Below are 21,200 nucleotides of genomic sequence, written 5' to 3' on the forward strand. Positions count from 1 at the left end.
GGGCACTTAGAAGCTGATGACCACAATATGGCTATGCTCCTTCCCATATCTGGACTTTTCTTCTGTCCATTTCTATGCACTATTTCATGTTTGCAATGTTTGGTCAGGATTTTTTCTTTCCATGGATATCTATTATTTTGTATTGTATACAGGACAGCATCGATAATATGTTGCAGAGGACCTGGATTGTGTTATTTCTCCCAAGAGAGTGTTGAATTTAATTCTGGAAGGCAGGGAAATCATCCCCAGGTCACGGTGATCATGGGTAGGCCTGGGGTATGCTTTTTAATGGTACACTTATTTCGGTTTTGCCTTTACTCCAAGTGTATGAAGATTAATCCTAGACTGGAGCCTTTTTGGGGTTTCACCGAAGTCTCTGCACTCAGGATAAACCCTAACCTCGGCACTACTGTGGCATTTTCTGGCATATGATGGTTCCAGCTCCAGTTTACCTATGGTGAGTACTTAGTTTTTCTCCTAGCCTGTGCCTCCAAAGTGTTGGCCATGGACTTGAGCAGAATCTCTGCACAGATGTCGAAATTTCCCTGGACACGCCAGGGTCCCTTGACACTGCACTCCCCAAACCCAACCTCCCTGGCCGCTTCTTATTCTGAGGACCTTCTCATTCTGGCAACGAGTTTTGGAATTTCTGTGTCATAGCTTGGTCTCCAAGAAGAACATACTTTTAAGAAGACTTCATTGTTTTTCTTACACTGTAACAAGAGATAATAACTCCAAAGTCATTCAGAAGATACCATAGCTTCTACAGTACTACCACACAAACAACAGGACCGGTTGCTGTGTTTTAAAAGCTTATTTAAAACACTGCCCCCCTCCCCCCAGCTTGTCAATATGGCAAGCAGATCGGAGAAGACTTGTTCCCACTTGCGTTTTGAGTATTTTTACCGGTTGTTCTGATGTTTTCTCCAGACAGAAGGACAGTTTCATAAGAAAGAGAAATCACGAGATCTCCAGTCATTTTCTTCCAACCTGTCCCCCGACTCAAATAAGTCATCTCTGAACATCTTCAGTTTTAGGCCTAGCAATTGAAATGTTGGCTCCTGGAGTCGAGATTGAACCAGAAAATATATCTCAGAAGAGCTGGAAATAACTCCATGACTGTATACGTGATTAGATAGCCACACATTTAGAATAGCATAAAACATTGTGTTAGGCTTTTGTGGACAAGACATTCCAGGTCTGGTCCATCAGGAACTTTCAGTGGAAATAGCATAATGCAGGGCAAATTAAAAATGAATCATCTTTGAGCATAAAATCATTTTTATTCTCTACCAACTATATAAAAATAGAGATGACATAAAAGAATATTTATTTAAGGAAATGCCCATGACATCATCTTCAAAGAAAAACAAAAATATACGTGGGACAGCATTTCATTTGTTAAAAAAAGTTTGTGGATATTTAGTTCTGTATTTGCCAACACAGAATTTTCACTGATTGTCCCTTTTTTGTTCAAATTTAATTTTATCCCATATTTTCCAAATTATATAAAATAACATGTATTTACTTCTATTTCGATCCAAAGTGAGAGCATTTTACTTTTTTTAAAAAAAGGTACTTTAGAAATAGAAATGGTTTTAAAACACTGTACTAAATGAAAGAAGCCAGTCACAAAAGGCAAGACACCATATGATCCCATTTATATGAATGTCCAGAATAGAAAAATCTGTAGAGAAAGAAAGGAGATGAGTGGATACCAGGATCTGGGAGTGATGGTGTCAGTGACTACAGAGTGACTGCTATTGTATGTGAAGTATATATATTAATAAAAAAAGTTCAAGTAAAATTTTTTAGAAAAATAAAATGTACTTTAGTCATTATTTACTGCTACCCATTCCTAATCTGTTTCTTTAAAAAAAAAAAAAAGCTTTATTAAGATATAATCCACATATGGGTCACCTGGGTGGCTCAGTTGATCGAGCGTCTGACTCTTGATTTTGGTTCAGTTTGTGAGATCAAGCCCCGAGTGGGGCTCCATACTCTGAGGGAGTCTGCTGGAGATTCCTGCAAAAAAGACAACTGGGGTGATAGGAAGGGCATTGAATCTGTAGATCATTTGGGAGAATATTGTTATCTTAACACTAGTGATCCTTTGACTGAGAAATATGGAATTTCCTCACATTTATTTAGGTATTTAATTTCTCTCAGTGATGTTTTGTAGTTTTAGTATATAAGCCTTGTGTTCCTCTTTATTCATTAAATGTTTTACTGTTTTTGATGCTATTGTAAATGGAATTGTTTTCTTAATCTCATTTTAGGAGCATTCATTGCTAATGTGTGGAAATACAATTGATTTTGGTTTGTTGATCTTGTTTCCTGAAACCTTGGTGAATTCACTCATCAATTCTAAGAGATTTATATTGGACTGCTGGGATTTTTATGTATAAAAGGTCATGTCTTCTGCAAAGAAAGATGGTTTTTTCTTTGTTTGTTTGTTTTCTCTTTCCAGTCAGGATGTTTTGTATTTTTTTCACTTGCCTAATTGCCCAGGATAGAATCTCTAATACAGTATTGAATAGTCCTGAGATCTGACACTTTGTCCTGTTCCTCATCTTAAGAGGAAAGTACTTAGGCTTTCACCACTATCTATATTTTTTGGATATTTTTTTTTGTAGCTGTCCTCTATTAGGCTGATTTTCTTCTATTTCCAGTTGGTAGAGTGTTTTTATCATGAAAGAGTGTTGGATCTTGTTAAATCCCATTTTTGTGTGTGTCTGCTGAGAGATTCATGTGGTATCTGACCTTCATTCTAGCAATAGGGTATATAGCATTAACTGACTTTGAGATATTTAACCACCGTTGTATTACTGGATGAATCCCACCTGGTCATAGTGTAAAATCATTTTTATATTTAAGTTTTTGGATTCATTTTGCTAGAATTTTGTTGAGAACTTTTGCTTCTATGTTTATAAGGTTTATATGTCTGTACTTTTCTTCTGTTCTCTGTCTTGGTTTTGGCACCAAGAAAATGCTAGCCTCATGGAATGAGTGAGAAGAGTGCCTTCTGCTTCTATTTCTTGGAAAAATTTGGGAAGGATTGACATGAAGTCTTTAACTGTTTTCTGGAAGTCACCAGTACCAGCATCTCTGACTCAGGTTTTCAGTTTGCTTACGTATTATTAGATTGTTCACATTTTCTGTTTCTTTTTTAATCGTGTATTATAGTTTGTGTCTTTCTAGGAATGTCCCTATTTTGTCTCGTCATCCAATTTGTGGGCACACAGTTGTGTATACTATCCCTTACAATCCTTTTATTTCTGCAGTATCAGACATAACGCCCCTTTCATTTCTGATTTTTAGTATTTTACTTAGGTGTTCTTTCTTTTTCCAAATCTAGCCGAAAGTTTGTCAATGTATTTACCTTTGCAAAGAACCTATTTTTCTCTATGGCTTTTCTATCTTCCTTATCACCTATTTCTAATGTAGTCTTTACTATTCCATCCCTTCTGTTTGCTTTGGGTTGAGTTTTCTCTTTCCAGTGTCTCAAGATGGAAGTTTAAATTATTGATTTGAAATTATTCCTATGTGTTACACTCACAACAATTAATTTCCCTCTAACCCCTACTTCTATATCCCTTAAGTTTTGGTAGGTTATTTTTTGTTTGTTTTCATTTATGTCAAAGTATTTTCTTTTATTTATTTATTTATTTTTTTTATTCTTATGTTAATCCCCATACATTACATCATTAGTTTTAGATGAAGTGTTCCATGATTCATTGTTTGTGCATAACACCCAGTGCTCCATGCAGAATGTGCCCTCCTCAATACCCACCACCAGGCTAACCCATCCTCCCACCCCCCTCCCCTCTAGAACCCTCAGTTTGTTTTTCAGAGTCCATCATCTCTCATGGTTCGTCTACCCCTCCGATTTCCCCCACTTCATTCTTTCCCTCCCGCTACCTTCTTCTTCTTCTTTTTTTTTTTCTTAACATATATTGCATTATTTGTTTCAGAGGTACAGATCTGAGATTCAACAGTCTTGCACAATTCACAGCGCTTACCAGAGCACATACCCTCCCCAGTGTCTATCACCCAGTCACCCCATCCCTCCCACCCCACCCCCCACTCCAGCAACCCTCAGTTTGTTTCCTGCAATTAAGAATTCCTCATATCAGTGAGATCACATGATACATGTCTTACATGATACACCTTATTTCACTCAACATAATACCCTCCAGTTCCATCCACGTCGTTGCAAATGGCAAGATCTCATTCCTTTTGATGGCTGCATAATATTCCATTGTATATATATACCACATCTTCTTTATCCATTCATCATGTCACAGTATTTTCTAATTCTGATGTGAGTTCTGTGCCCACTACCCACCCCCACCCCTCAGGATGTGTTTCTGTTCATTTGGCTTTTTAGTGTTATGAATGAACTCATTCTTTGAAGTCTGTTTCCCCCATGAATGCAACCTCTAGCATCCCTGCTCACTTTTTTCTAAATCTCTAAGCCTCACGTCTTCTGTGTCACCCCAGAGTCAACACTATTTATTGTCAGGCCCTGACTGGTCGGAGTTGTGTTCAAGCCCCCATACCAGCGATGCTTTCATCTTTTACTGTTGGATCTGTGCATGGCTTAGAGACTGCTGTCACTGTTCAGGGAGCATATGAGTGTGTCCTGCAATCAGCCAAAAATTTGTACCTCTGAAGTTCCCTCTCTAGCCACTCTTCAGAGAGTGTGGCCTGGGGTGTTCAGATAATATCCCCAACCAACCAGAATGACCGTGGTTTTAGGTGGGCTCTATTTGAACATTTTTTTTAAGTAATCACTATACCCCATGTGGGGTTTGCACTCACAACCCTGAGATCAAGAGTTGCATGGTCTACAGATGGAGCCAGCTAGGCGCCCCAGGTGGGCACTATTTGAATGTCTCCTTCCCTGATCTTCCTTTTAAGCTTCCAGCTCTTCTGTCTCTGTTGGTATCACACTTAGTTGTTAGCACCAGTTGTTAGTGACCAGCTAATCACTCTATTATTTTATTTTTTTCCACTCTATTATTTTAAATGATTTCCTGGGGACATGTATTGCTCAACAATCTCAGCCAAATAAATTCGGGGGTTGGCAGGCCAGAGTGTTGCCAGTCTTGGAGAGCCCTGGGCAGAACCTCTAAACTCTGCAGCAGAAGCCAGGAGCAGGGATGGGGAACCCACTCTTTGTGAGCAGACACACCTTGATCCTTCCTGCAGGGCAGAGCTAAGTGCGGAGGAGTTGGGGTAGGTGGTAGTAAGTGGTGCTATGACCATTGCCACCTCTGTCAAGTATAGATCTTCCTAGCCTGCATCTGGGAGAATGGACTCTGCAATGATTAATAGATGCAGATACAGATATAGATATAGATATAGATAGATATCTGGGATAGGTCTTCCATCCCAGAACGCTAGGAGGGATGTAAGCTGTCACTGGCCACTAAGCTCACCACCCCAGAGCAGTCCTTACTGATGTGAAGGAACACATGGCCGCCCTCTCCACCCCCCCACCCCACACATGCCCTACCTTTGTAGTGGGAGGGGGGTGTGAGAGAATGGGCACTGCCCCCCCAGTGACCACCACCTGCTCCATGTTGGCTGTCCACAGTGCGGAGCTATAAGGGGGGATTTCAGACTTTCTGGGATCCTGAATCCAATAGGATAGCTCCCCCCTCCCCTGCTCCTGCCACAGAGTGGGTGAGACGGAACCATCATCAGACTGCTGAGCCTGCTAGAAGGTTTTTCTGCAAGGCAGAACTGTGGGTGCATGCGCCACCCCCTCTCCCGGTCTGGGTGTCAATAGACTGCACTAAATAAATGTCCCTCAATTTGTTGTAAGCCCTTTGATCCATCTCCAGAGACTCTGAATGATTGTCTTTGCTAATTTTCATCAGTTTAACAAGTGTCTGTCTGGAGGAACAGCTTGCCCAAGCTCCTTACACTGTCATTCCAGAAGCCTTGCTCACCACTTATTCTTTCTGGGACTAAATCTTGAATTCATGGATATTTTATTCTGGTTTTGCCTCCTCACACCTACTCCCAGCAATGAATGTTTAGCTTTTTGAGGTCAGGAAAAAGACCTTAGATTTCTGCGGTAACTGGATTCTAAGATATCATTAAGTGGAAGGCACCGAAAATCTTTCAAGTTAAAAAGATAATGAGACAATATTACATTAAAATGAGGACATCGATTGAAAGATTATCCCTACGTTAAATTATAAAATACATGTGCCTATTATATCATCAAGAAAACACAGTATTTTTTTCAACAGGTCAGTGGGTAGTATTTTCCAGTGTCAAATTTCTTTGAGTACCTGAAAAGCAGAAGATAGATTGCTAAAAAGCTTCTTAATGTAGCCATCTTGCCTGCCTTTGTGCATGGATTTGTGAGCTCTGAGAAGGCAGGAGAAAATCCTTACTTTAAATCGTGTGAAATGAGAGGGACCATGGGGGTGGCTGGGTCAGGTCAGCTCATGCGAATGAACAGATTAGGCTGTGGAAGAGGTTGTCCTGACAACTGGATTTGACTGACACAGTTTGTCATCCCCGTTATGAATACACAACTATAATTCCTTTTGTTCTAAGTCAATTAAGAAAAACATAAAAATTCAGTGCATTTCTTTAAAAACAGATGAGCACAAAAGAAAAGCCATGCTTAGAGCATTCAGGTTGTTCTGAATGCAAGTGAACCTCTTCAAACTAAGTTCACATCAGCTTCTGGGAGAAGCACAGAAGACCTCGTGTGTGTGTGTCTGTGTGTGTGTGTGTGTGTGTGCACGCGCGCGCATGCGTGTGTGTACTATTCTGCACTTCGAGACCGTGCCCACACCTGCCGTCATCTGTGGCAGATCCTCAAGTCATGTAGGGTCTGCAGCCCACTGTTTGCAGGCACTAACCTTCTTCCCCCTCCATACACACACGCAGGTGTTCTCCATCATGGGGTAGTGTCCGGTCCCACATGACAAGGTGGCCGGGCTTTGTCCAGGGACCCAGGAAGGCTGTAGGACAGGGAGAGGAGCTCCGTTTCGGAGGCTCTGGTTTATTCTTGTGCCTTGAGCAAGTGCTGACTACACCGGAATGTCCCTCCACTTTCTCAACCTGTTTCTCTCCACGTCCCTTCATTCTCCCCGTATCATCTCTTCCCATTTATCTGATTACTAACTGACAGCTTCCCTGATTTTTGACCCCAACGCCAAGTTAGGACCAACCAGAGAAAGCCAAATATGCACTGCTAGCCAACCACCTGGGATGTCCCCTTCTAGTTAGCCTGCCTACAGCTTTCCCGTGCCACCAGCCCAAATCAGAGCATAGGCTTCCCATTTTTCCTCTATGAATCTCTGCCTGCCTCTGAGTCCCTGCCAAAACACGAGTTATGGTAGCTGATGCCCTTGTGGTAGTTCTCTCTAAATAAGTAACCTTTGCTTTGCTTCTTCTCATTTGGTTGAGGTGACTTTATTTCCCCACTATGAAGCAGCTGGTTGACGACAAAAAAAGTAAAGTACGGGTCCTTTGTAATCCACTAATCCTGACTCCATTCAAAAATTTTTATGAGTGCACACATTGCTGATGAAGTAACAGTGCTTGTCCCCTTCTCTTCTGGTGTGCTTAATAAATTAGCCAACGACATCTAAAACCATGCTGTGAGTTTGATGAGTACAATCTCTAGACGTAGTATCCATAGTCACAATAATCTTCAAAACTGAGCATTATTTTTGAATGAGGTCGTTCATCATAACTCTCGAGCCCCTGACTATTCCTGCTTGTGGGTTCTGTAAGGTGGAGACTAGAAGGTTCTCAATGAAGAAGACAGTCAGTCTGCAGCTTTCTGCTCTGGTGTGAGCTGAGCATAAGCCACCTGGAGCTCATTAGCTCCAGACCTGTGAGTTCACAAGATTGCTCAGGCGATCTCAGAACCACTTCATATACTTACAAAAATTGGTGGCCCAGGCCAAGAGAGAATACCCAGCCTGAATACGTATCATTTGTATTACCCTTGATCCATGACCATGTTCCTAAACACTGTTAAACATGTAATCAGAATTGTCCCTTGCCACTCAACAGGAAAGCATAGCATCAAGCAGTATGTTTCTCTGTGCATCCCTCACTTTCTCTCTCCACCCACCACATGTACACACATGCACACACCCGTGTACATCCGCAAACACCCACATGTCATGTACTAAGGTAAGATTAGTGAGGCACTTGTCTCAGATGCAAACTTTAAGGAGAGGAGGGGGCCCCAAAACTGAGCAGTCAAGATTAAGAATATTTGATACAATATCTTTAAAACCAAAATTAATGGAAAAATCCACAATAAACAAAATACCACAATTTCAAATAAAGCCAGGATTCCACCCTGCATGTGAATAACCACCCTACCTCACCTGCTTCCCCTTGGAAGGCTTTATTTACAAAAATAGATGGTTCATAGTTTGCCAACTTTATTCTTCAGAAATACGTTTCCTTTGTAAATATTGGGAAATACTTTATCAGTGAAAATTAAGAAAAACATGGTCTGCCCTGCAAAATAGTATCTAGACACCCTCAAAAAATTAGATCATCAATTTATCAACTTTAGGGTGACAATATTTCCCAATGTAAGAATCTGATACATGATAATAAAACCACAATGAATGAATTTGAAACCAAGCAGAATTTGAGAATTTTTGAAGATTTGATCTATAACATTTAAAATAGCTCTTCAGGAGTCCAAAAGTCAACCCATTGATCTGGAAGAAAGAAACCAGTCAGGTGAATAAAAACTTCACACACTGCAAGGTTTTCTTAACATTCATTTATTGCGTGAGTGCATCTTTCCATTACATTCCCATCCCTTCCTCTGATAAAGTGCTGAGTACTATATTTCAAGTTGTCATATCTAAGGCTAACTTCTGTTCATTATTATATAGGATAGTCACTTTCCCACACAAACTCTCTCTTAGGAAGGAGAAACTGCTGTGCCTTATGCATTTACTATACACCATGCCAATGTCAACTGCAATTCTATTTTCCCTTCAATGGTGGTTGCTTCTCTTCCAGTTACAGAAGGAGCACCTCCCTTATCAATTGGAGAACAGGGTTTTCATACGTGTGTGAACTTGTGTGAGCACAATTCCCAGCCTCCTAAATTACATCAATTTCTTATCTCTATTTTTCTTTTCCCTTCCTTTTTTTCCCCTAGCTTTTGTGTTTCCCTCTCCTATTCATATCTTTCAAAGTATGCTACCATGACCAAAAGAAAAGAATAAATTGTTTGCTCTCTAAAATTATTAGAAAACAGAATATATCAGTTACTGTTGAGGTCTTTGAGATTTACATTGTTAAGAAATTAATCCTTCAAATAGAAAGAAGTATATGACCATGTTTACGACTGTGACCTTTACAGAGGAGCATCCTCAAAAGCTTATAAACCCTTCAGGGAAGAGTCTAGGAAATTCCACTTAACTCGCTTCTCCTCTGGTATGTTTGCTAACTTACTTTTCTGAGTTTGACAAAAACTTGCAAAAAAAATCTATCAAAATCCCTAGTGACGAGCTACCTCCACAATACTGATCTTCCTCTTGTGAATCAGGAATTTTGCGTTTGGCTAATAAGGAACTACAAAACCTAAAAATTATGGTAAATTGTGTTAATGTCAAATACAAAAAGTCATGGTAAGAATCTGGACCTAAAAGACTCAAGTAGCCATGTGGTATGAATGCCCTGATATCTACCTCTCAGTCTCTACCTTCTTCAGTCTGTCCTATTTTCTAGCTAGATGACTCTTCTCCTGGCATCTCTCTGTCACTTTTCTCCACTGCTCTAAACTCTCAAAGACACCCCATTGTGCTCAACTATTAAAATTAAATGTCTTGACCTAACAGAAAAAGCCATGCATTCTCTGGTCCTAATCATTTTCCCTGAGTTGTATAGTGAAGCAACCAACATGTTGCTAAAAATATAGCAAACCACGGTCGGTGAAACCATATATTAAAAGTATGAACATCATAGGAATTTGCAATATAACAGAACTTGTGCATAAATAAACTACTTCATGTTTTCTCTATCTACGGGGTTTTCAGAAAAAGAGCTCTTTTCTCATAGTTCTTTTTTACTTCCCCCACCTCTGTAAGTGTTCTACCCTCTGCCAGACAGGTTACTGTAAACACAGGATTACAGAAAAATATTTCTACATGGGGAATTATTGCCGCTATACATATAGAGTGAGTAAAAATCTTTCATATGCTATGTGATTTGGAAATATTTTCTCCCACTCTGTGGCTTTTCTTTTAATCCTGTTAACATTATCTGTTGCAAGTAATAATTTAAAAAATTTTTACAGATGTTAGTTTGTCAGCATTTTCTTTTATAGGTTATTTTCTCATTGTACCTGAAAACTCACACAAAAGCCAAGGTGAGCAGATTTTCTCCTATATTTTCTTCTAAAGGTTTTATAGATTAACATTGTACATTAAGGCATATAATCCATTTACAGCTAAATGTGAGGTATGTATGGATGTTTATTTCATTGCGTATACACATCTTCTTGTTCCAACAACTTCTGTTGAAAGGAGTATCTTTCTCCACTGAATATCTTTGAACCTTTGTCAAAATGAGTTGACTACATATTGTGGGTTTATTTTTAGACATTCTATTCTGTCCCTTGATCCATGTGTGAATCTTTTTGCCATTAACATAATGTCTTAATTGTCATAGCTTTATTTTTTAAAATATTTTTTAATATTTTATTTATTTATTTGACAGAGATAGAGAGAGAGCACAAGCAGGGTGAGCAGCAGGGGGAGAGGGAGGAAACAGGATCTACACTGAGCAGGGAGCCTGATGCGGGGCTCCATCCCGGGACCCCAGGATTGTGACCTGAGCCAAAGGCAGATGCTTAACCAACTGAGCCACCCAGGCGCCCCTAATTGTCATGATTTAAAGTAAGTCTGGAAATCTAGTAGTTCAAGTCCTCCACCATCTTTTCCTTTTCTTCATCACTGTTTTGGCTACACTACTACCTGTGCGTTCCCATTATTTTAGAATCAGCTTTTGAATATCTACAAACAGTCTTGCCAGGATTTTGAATGGAATTGCACTGAAGCAATACATTAGGGCAAGAAGATTAGTATCCTAATAGCATATAGTCTTCCAAACCATGTCCCCAGAATATCTTGACAGATTTCAGGTCTTATTTGATTTCTGATTTCGGTACTTATTTTATTAGTGATGTATTACCACCCTGAACGCACCCGATCTCATTTGTATTTCATTTTTAATATTCTATTTTAAGTGGCATTCCTTTTAATTTAAAATTCCAATTGTAAAGTGCAAGTACATAGAGATATAATTGGATTTTTAAAACATTGATCTTGTATCCTGCGACTCTGTTAAATTGCTTGTTAGTGTTAGGAATTTTTTGGTAGATTGTTTTAGATTTTATATGCAGAAAATTATGTTTTATTTCATTCTTTGCAATTTTTATTTCTTTATCTTTCATTACTGCACTAGCTAGTAATTCCAGTATTATGTTTCATGCAAGCAGTGAGAAAGAACAACATTGCTTATTCTCGATCATTGGGAGAAAGAATTGAGTCACTCACCATCGCAGAGGATTTTAGTTGTAAGTTTCTGTACATGTCTTTTTATTAGCCATATTAAGTTTTGTCTACACTAAATTTACTGAGAGTTTTTTTTATCATGAAGGGATATGAGATTTTGTCCAATAATTTTTTTGCATCCACTGATATGATCGTCTGTTTTCTTGCTTAGGTCTATTAAAATGGTGATGTGCATTTGATATTATTTTTAATGTTGTACGAACCTTGCATTTTAGGGAAAAAATTCTATTTCATCATGGGAAAGGAGTGAGAATTAAATTTAATATTTTATTGAAGTGTCAAACTGAATCTCAACATGTAAAATTGACCAGAAATTATGGAATGTGCAGGAAATATCACATGATGAGAAAAGGAAATTCAACTAATATGTGTGAAGACAGTGTGGGGAAATTAAAAGTGCTTCATGGTATACTTCATTGATTGAGTCAGGACCACTGCATAAAACACTGATAGACAAACATAAGTACTTACACAGGTAAACACATATGCACACTTGCACACTCATATAAACATGTGAAAATGGACTACTACATAGCAGTTCAAAAGAATAAAGTACATTCTTCTGTTAACATGGATACATGTTAATACATTATTTAGAGTAAGCATGATGATACATTATTTAGAGTAAGAAGAAAGCTGTGGAATGAGGTAAACAGGACGCTACCACCTATGCAAAGTTTAAACATTCATAAAATGATACTATTCTGTGTGTGTGTGTGTGTGTGTGTGTGTGTGTGTGTGTGTGTGTTAGGTTAGGAAAGTCTTCAGAGTCACAGGAGGGTTACAGATGGATTATTTAGGTATGCAAGAAATATTTTTAAATGAATGATAACTTTTTATTTCTGAAGCCTCCCACGTAAACCACCTCAGTGTGTCACAGTAGCCACTGTCCCTTTCCCAAGGGACCTCTGACCACCTCAGTCCTCCTCGACAGTGTCCACAGATGACTAAAATGTCTTTAGCAGAAATGCTTCTCTAATTCACAGACCAGTGAATCACCAACCGGTAAGCTTAGAATGGCAGTTACTCCCCTAAAATTTTTCTGAATGCAGCCCTCCCCTCTTAAAATTGTTTAATGTGTTTGGTTTTTACCCAGAATTCAGTCAAGCCTTTCAATGTCTGATATCTGGCATTTGAACTGGATTCCTATGAAGCAGGAAAGAATTCATAATTGACCCCTATGTCTTTAAAAAACCTCCAGTAAGAGCAGAGATTGAAGGGATGGACCCTGTTCACTATGGTGGAACACACCACATCCCAGCCTGCTGGCGGGTCTCACGGTAACACCAACACAGAGAGGAAGGATAACGGTCATCCATGACAGGAGGACTTAATCTCATTCACCGGAGCAGGAAAAACATTGCTGGTGTTTTTATTTAATTGTTTTTAAGCATCTCAGATGAACCATATGTAACCAGAGTTCCATTCATTCTTGTTTGATCAACTTTTGACCATTTCGAAAGCTATCAAGGTTTTTACAATGACCAAAACTGGCTCAAAAATGAGAAAATCTCATTAGTGAACACAATTCCAACTGTAGTCATAGGCATGACTGAACAGAGATGGCTTGGCTGCCAATTCTTCAGAAAGTTTCTTCAAAACTTTACAGGGAAAAAATGTTACAGGAAACATGTAACTCAGAAACATGGAACATAACTGACAGAGGCAAGTCCATTCCTCCACCACGATCCATCAGCCCGAGATGCCACGTTCAGAGCAAACAGCTTTACCAAAGATGCTCCAATTACAGAACTTTGAACAAACCCAAGACTGGTCAACTTCTGATGTTTCCAAACTGGCCTTGGCCACAAACAAATAAAGAAACAAGCAAATGACACCTCTTTCTCCCCGACAGTAAGCAAATAACAAAAACAGATCCCATTTGTTTTTCTCCGGAATGAACAGATACAAACACTGGCTCCACTTTGGTTTCTGCTTCAGACTGCGTGACAGACTACATCTCTTGCCATCTGCCAATGAAAAGGCAACATTTTCTTTAAACTATTTTTGTTTCCTTTTTTACATTTTATGACCTAAGGCAGGCTCAACACAAACAGGCATACATATTCAGCTGAGAAAAAAAAAAAGGAAAAGGTTTCAAACCTTAAATGCTCATCCGCGGTTTCCCCTCGAGCTTGTCTCCTACCTCCAAGGGAAGAGTCCATAGGGTTGGCTTTTATGTGCAGGGTTAGGAGAAGGGAGAGATGTAGATAAAAGCTTGCTACAAGCAAGACTGGATCAGTCCATTAAATTCCTTTGAAAAGCAACCCAAGGTCGTTTTGCAGATTAATGGTCTGAGCTTGGAAAGGGGTCCCATCACAAATTGAGTGAGGATAGGACAGAGCTGCTGCCGGGTCTCAAGGCAGTTAGCAGTGTTGAGAGTGAAATTATTCTTGGAAGAATTTGGGGTGGCTGACTTGGGCTAACAATGGGTTCGCTGTGAAATAGCCCAAATGACCCCACGAACATTTGACTTTAGGGCTGTATTTCTTGACATAACTCAGCCATTGCGCGATGCAATTATATTTTTGTTACAGCCCTGATGGCAGAGTCTGTTTTCCTTAAATATTATCAACAATTCTATACATCATGGCACACCTCTTGATGCTCCACAAAACCTCAACACCATCCTACTAACAATTCATTGGAATAAAATGATAGTTCAATTACATGATATAAAACTTTTTTTTCTGCACAAAGATGATTTTCAAGGAGCAGCGAGAATTTGATGAAACAAAATTACATGATTAGGTAGAGATCTGCTGAAACCATCTGGACTTGAATGTTAAAACCACATCTAAAATTTAATCTTCCTTGCTTTTACTTGTCACATGGTTAGCTAAGTGGAATTTGGTATGAATAATTCCATTAATTTTTTACATGGCCACAGCATGACTAGGTTACTCTTTGCCCATACTTTGTCACACTTTTTCTAACGCTGTCATCTTTAGAGTTTTAGGCTCAGATTTTCAAAACCTCATAAAGAATGCGGTTGAAATGTTTCAGCAACTGGATGCTGAGAGAGGGAGAGCCATATGTAAAATAAATTGTTTTAAAACAAGTAAGCTATTTGTCTATTGACTGCTCTTTAAACCTTAAACCTATTTTCTTTAGGCAAAGTAACATTAAACTTAAGTCTTCAATTCTCTATCGTGTTCAGAATAAATACCTGTAGAACTCTAACAAATTTTATGAAAATTTTCATAACACAAATTTTGGCTATTGCATACATTTTATTTAATACTAGTCCCCTTAAAGTTTATTTTCCCACTCTGACTGCACTGGTCTCTATTGCTACTGTAATAAATTACCACAAATTTAATGGCTTACATCAACCCAAAGTTATTATCTTACAGTTCTTTAAATCAGAAATCCAACATGGGTCTCTCTGGGCTATAACCAAGGTGTCAGCAGGACTATATTTTTTAGAGATTCAAGGGGATGATCCATTTCTTTACCTTTCCCAGCTGGTAGAGGTCTCCATCATCTCATCTCCCTGTCCCCTTCTATCTTCAAAGCCAGCAGCAGAAAGACAAGTACTCAAATTCCATTTCTCCCACCTCTCTTTCTGCCTCCTTTATTCACATGAAAGACCTTTGTGATTATATTGGGCCCACCCAGAAAACCCAGGATCATCTCTCTATCTTAAGGTCAGCTCATTAGTAACCTTAATTCCACCAGCTACCTTAATTCCCAGTAAGGTTTTGGGAATTACAATGTGAATATCTTCAGGGACCATTATTTGATTTGCCACACTGCTAACCTTCAACTTTTCTTGTAATATCCAAAATTTGCATCACATTTTTTTTCTGTTCAGCCCCCATGCCCCTGTTAACAACTGCTTTATATGCTTTTATTAATTTATTACATATTTTGTGGTATTTCTGAATAACTGTGACATATCGTTTAGTAATTTAGAGATCCTAATCCTTCCGTGACTATGATGAAGCACATTGTTTATGAGCTATATCTCATCCTATATTTAATTATTTTGAATAAGATTGTGACTTACATTCAGAAAAAAATAAGTAAGCAACATGAAGGCATTTAATAGTCATTAACATTTTCATGAATATTATAACTGAAGTTAGCTAGAGTTTAAAATCCTGGTTGATAGAACTCTTTCTCAAAGTTTTACGACTGAAATATTTCCTCTTGTGTTATTGCACTGTTCCATGAGGTAACACGGAAAATTTGCAAGCGTGTAAAAGATTTGACCAAAAAACTAAAAGAAAGATCTATGAGACTGGAATGCCAATCAAGGGGTTAAGTGAGACACAAAAAGTATAACATGACTGGGGAATGCACTCCCAATATAATTTCCTGCAGTTTCGGGGCACCTGGGTGGCTCAGTAGGTTAAGCATCCAATGCTTGGTTTCGGCTCAGGTCATGATCTTGCGGTTGTAGGATTGAGCCCCGTGTTGGGCTCTGTGCTCAGTGTGGCATCTGCTTCAGATTCTCTCTCCTCTCCCTCTCACTCACACTCTCTCTCAAATAAGTAAATAAAATCTTAAAAAAAAAAATTCCTGCAGTTTCACTGGCTAAGAAGAGCTAATTAGCTCTGAGTTAGAGAATGTATAGATATGCATCAAAGAATTTAGGAGTACATCTATTTATCAGAAATTATGAAGAAGAAAATGTATCTTCCAGAAGGGAATGCTTTGCTAAATGAAAAAAAAAAAAGAAAAGAAGAAAGGAATTGTATGTATTTTATGTTCCTGATATTGAAAGTATAGATCTATTGAGAATATAATGTTGCAAAATCTGATTAAGTAAAATACATTTTTTATCATAGCATCGGTAAATTAAGCATCGTGTTTATCTTATTCCAAAGCACTAAGTTTGTTATTACAGTGATATACTCCTGCTGCTTTCCTTATCAACCTAGAAAATCCATCATGCAGAGCCTATTTTTCAAGCAAGTCTAAATCTTTTCTTTTACATCACCAGCCATGCTCATGCTAATGCAGTTCCCCTAAGCAAAACCACCAGGTCAGAAATACAGAACACAGAGCAGAAATAAACAACCTTGTAACAAATGTGTATTCCTGAACACTAAAGATGCTTATCCAGAGTTAAGCACAAAGGAATTCTATTTATGTAGTCTGTGAAATTCAAAACACAGATGCTTTCAATGGACAATTCTTGAACAAAAATTAGTTTTTTAGTATCAAAAATTAAATTAGTTAATTTACCTGTTTAGTATCAGGTTTCAAACCCTCCTGAAAGCCTTGTAAGGTGTGACATTGTACTCATCATATTTGTCAACACAGAGTTGACTTGTATTCATAACTCTCACTTATGTTTTGATGAGCTGTTGTTTGGTGTCTCCATTATTTCATATGTTAATTTTCATTGGTCTAAATTTTATATAACCTCACTCAAAAGATCAATGATAAGTCATGAATTTATCTTCAGGGTAAATCAAGTCAGAATCCAAAGTTTTTTGTTGTTACTCTTGTCATTTCAGCAAAGTTAATAAAGGAGCAATTCCTGTGGGTCCCCAGTCAGCAACCAGGAACATACCTAAAATATTTTTCCTCCTAAGTGTAAGGAGAACATCTTTAACATTTGTAGAAACAGTCATCCCCCCCACCCCCCACCAGATAGAACATTCCTTTCCCAAGATGAATGAAGCTAGAGACCTGGGAAAGACAGCAAGAATTTTTTTGGGGGGGTGAACATTAAAATGCTGATATATAAAAAATAGTGCAAGTATCTTTGAAAATACTTGTAATAGAAAGACTGAAGTTATGGCAGCAATAGGAAGGCATATTTCTTATATGTACAGCAGAGAGCTGATATAAATATGTTCAGGGATCAGTGGGTTTTTCTTTTTGTTGTTGTTCATTGGCTTTAGAGACGTAAGAAAGGAGTGCAAAGGTATAAAAAAGAAACAATACTCCCCTTCTTCTGGCCACTTATTCTATTTTTCTCCAAAAGGGTGGATGAAAATATACATGGCTTGTCCACATGTCTGGTTGCAGAAAGAGGATGTGTAGTGCTCAGTACTCAGTGGCTGAAAACACCATCACATAATCTAGAACACCCAGAAATTTATCTGAAAACCATTCACAATTTTTAATGACTTTTTTAAAGTGAGAAAGTAATAAATATTCATCATTTAGAGTTATGGAGAAAAATATGTCAAAATTGGTCATCTAAAATAATCTGACAATGGTAGGGTGTTTTTTCTCTCTTTTTCTATTTTCTACATGACATATATGTTTATTAACTTTATTGGTACATAATTCACATAAAATAAAATCAGCAGATTTTAATTATATACAGATCGATGATTTTTTGGCAAATATATATATATTTTTTTAATAAGAGATTACTTTTATTTAAAGAAAATAGAAAAGACAAATGTGCATCCTTCACATTGTCACCACTTTAAAAAATAATACAACAAATATATCACCTGAAAATAAAGTGAAGTTCAAGACCATGAGGTATAAGTGATTTTCCCCATTCAACAAATCACCGGGATGGGACCCTCCCCAGCTATTAAAATTCCCAAGACCTTGCTCACCTTTGTGACCTGTTCCTTATCATCTGGGTCTGTAGCGAATGAAAGGTCTGCGAAGGAAAGAGAAGGAACATCAGAGGAAATTACAAATGAGGGAACTTTGGGCAACATTAACAAAGCTTACTGTACCACATTCATAATCTAGAAACACCCCTCCCAGCCCTGGGGTCTTCGGATGATATGGAGCAATGGTGGGGAGGCAGGGAAGAGACAGCAATGGCCATCCACTTTGACACACAGAAGTAGAACAATGCCCTCAGGGGCACCTGGTGGCTCAGTCGTTAAGCATCTGCCTTTGGCTCAGGTCATGATCCCAGGGTCCTGGGATCGAGCCCCGCGTCGGGCTCCCTGCTCAGCGGGAAGCCTGCTTCTCCTTCTCCCACTCCTCCTGCTTTTGTTCCCTCTTTTTCCATGTTTCTCTCTGTCAAATAAATAAAATCTTTAAAAAAAAGAAAGAAAGATGCCCTCAGAGTTGAGCAGCATATCATTGTGATATACACATATACACTTAGGCAGCTATCTCCCTAATCAAATGTAAAACATTTTTATCACCCCAAAATTTCCCCAAGCCTCTTCTTAATCTATGCCCTGCATCCCTAAGCCCAGGAGCTACTGATTTGATTCTTACCATCGTAGTTTGGTTCTGACTATTCCAAAATGCTAGATAAATGAAATCATATAGGAAGTATTCTTTTGTGTCTGGATTATTTCACTCACATTAATGTTTTTGGGGAAAAAGAATAAGACCCATCTATGTGCTTCCTACAAAAGACTCACTTTAGATGTAAGGACACACACAAACTGAAAGTGAAGGGATACAGAATTATATTCCAAAAGGAAGTTAGAGTAGTTATACTTATATCAGACAAAATAGAATTTACAACAAAGATTTAATAAGAGACAAGGAGGTTGTTATATAACATATATAATGTTATATAATGATATATATGATATAATCACATATAATGGTAAAGGGGTCAACCCAACAAAAGGCTATAACATCTGTAAATATTTACACACCCAATATAGGATCACCTAAATATATAAAGCAAATCTTACCAAATCTGAAGGGAGAAATAGACAACACTACAAGTCACTGTCTGCTCATGTCTTCTTTCCATTTTTTTATTGGAAGTCATTGAAAAAGACAACTAGGGTTACTCAACTCATTTAGAGAATTAGTGACCTGTGAGTAATGTAACACCAATTTCATCTTTTTTTGTACAGGACTCTGAGTAGACATATTTTCATTTCTTTTTGGCTTAAAAACTAGGAATAAAATTGCTGAGTTGTTTGGTAAGTTTATGATTAACTTTGTAAGAAATTGCCAAACTGTTTTCCCAAATGGCTGCACCATTTTACATTCTCACCAGCACTTTATGGGAGCTCCAGTAGCTCCTAATCCTAATCAATACTTGGTATTGTCAGCTTTTTTTTTTTTTTTAAGCCATTCTGTTGGCTGTGGAGTAGTACCTTACTGTGATTTTAATTTGTCTTTTCCTGATATAAATGCTATTCAACATTCCTTTATATGATTTTTGGTCATTTGTCTTATATTTTTAACCTGTTAAATCTTTTGCCCATTTTTGTTCTGTTTTTTAAATTGAGTTTTCATAATTAAATTTTATACATTGTAAATTTTTCCTCCAAGTATGTGCCTTACCTTTTTATTGTTAGTTGTGTCTTTGAAAACACAAAAGTTTTTAATGTTGACAAAGTTGAATTTAGGGATTTTTAAAAATTATTAATGCTTTTGAGTTCTAAGAAATCCTTACCTATGTCCAGATTGCAAAGCTATTCTCATAATTTTCTCTGGAAATTTTGTCTTTTACATTTTTGCCCATAATTTATCTTTCATCTCGATTTTTGTGTATGTCTGTGTAAGAAGCCAAGTTAATTGTTTCCCCAAATGGTTAACCCATTGTATCAGCTTTAGTTATTGAAAAGGCGGTATTTTTGCTTTCAGATGACCCAGGTACCTTTAAAATCAATTAACCATATATATGTGGGTCTACCTGGACATTCCTTCTCTTCTACTTTTTTAATCCTCATGTCAATATTCCACAGTCTTGATTATTATAGCTCTATAAGATCCTAAGAATTTACTATGAACAATGACACACCAACAAACTGGACAATCTAGAAGAAGTGGATCAATACAAAATACATACATACCACCTACCAAGGCTGAATCATGATGAAAGAGAAAATTTGGACAGCCTGATTATTAGTAAGAAGATTGATCACTAATCAAAACCTTCCAAACAAACAAAAGTTTAGGACCAGATGACTTCCCTGGTAAATTCTACCAAACATTCAAAGATAAATGAGTCCCAGTCCTTCTCAAACTTTTCTAAAAAAATTGAAGAAGAATGAACTCATTTTACAAGGCCTGCATTCCCCTGTCATCAAAACCAGAGAAGGATGCCACAAGAAAATAAATTACAGGTTAATATCCCTGATGAATGTAGGATGTAAAAATCTTCAACAAAATATTAGGAAACTGGGTTCAACAATACTGTAAAAGGCCAGGGGAGCTCAGGACAGACGGGCAACAAAATGTATCCTTCATGAGCACAAGGAGCAAAGAGGGAAGGAGGGAGAAGTGGGGAAAAAAGAGGAAGGAAAGAAATATCTTTATAGACTTTAAGAGAAAAAAAGACCAACTTATTTGAAATCTATTAATATAAATTTACCATTTGACAAATATTATCCTCTTTGCCGCCCATGGAACTCACATTATACGAGGGGGAAAAAACGTATTATTAATGATACTCTCAACTAATAGGAATTTCTGTTTTCATAGTAATATTTGGAGTGAAAGAAAAGGCCAAAGACCTCTTGTTATTTTTGGCTTCTACAGGTTATTTGCAAATAGGAAAAATTGTTATAAAGTTTAGAAACCAATTATAAGTTTAAATCATAAAAATAGAAAAGAAAAAAAAAATCTGTGCTGAAGAATATGTACCAGTGAGTGGAATCTGTAATAACTACAGAATAGAGCACAATCTGGTTTTAATTAAGTTTAAATTAGCTTTACATGAAAATAAATTGGTTCTGAATCTACAAGATT

Source organism: Neomonachus schauinslandi, chromosome 13 (genome assembly GCF_002201575.2).
Source record: "Neomonachus schauinslandi chromosome 13, ASM220157v2, whole genome shotgun sequence".
Classification (NCBI taxonomy): domain Eukaryota; kingdom Metazoa; phylum Chordata; class Mammalia; order Carnivora; family Phocidae; genus Neomonachus; species Neomonachus schauinslandi.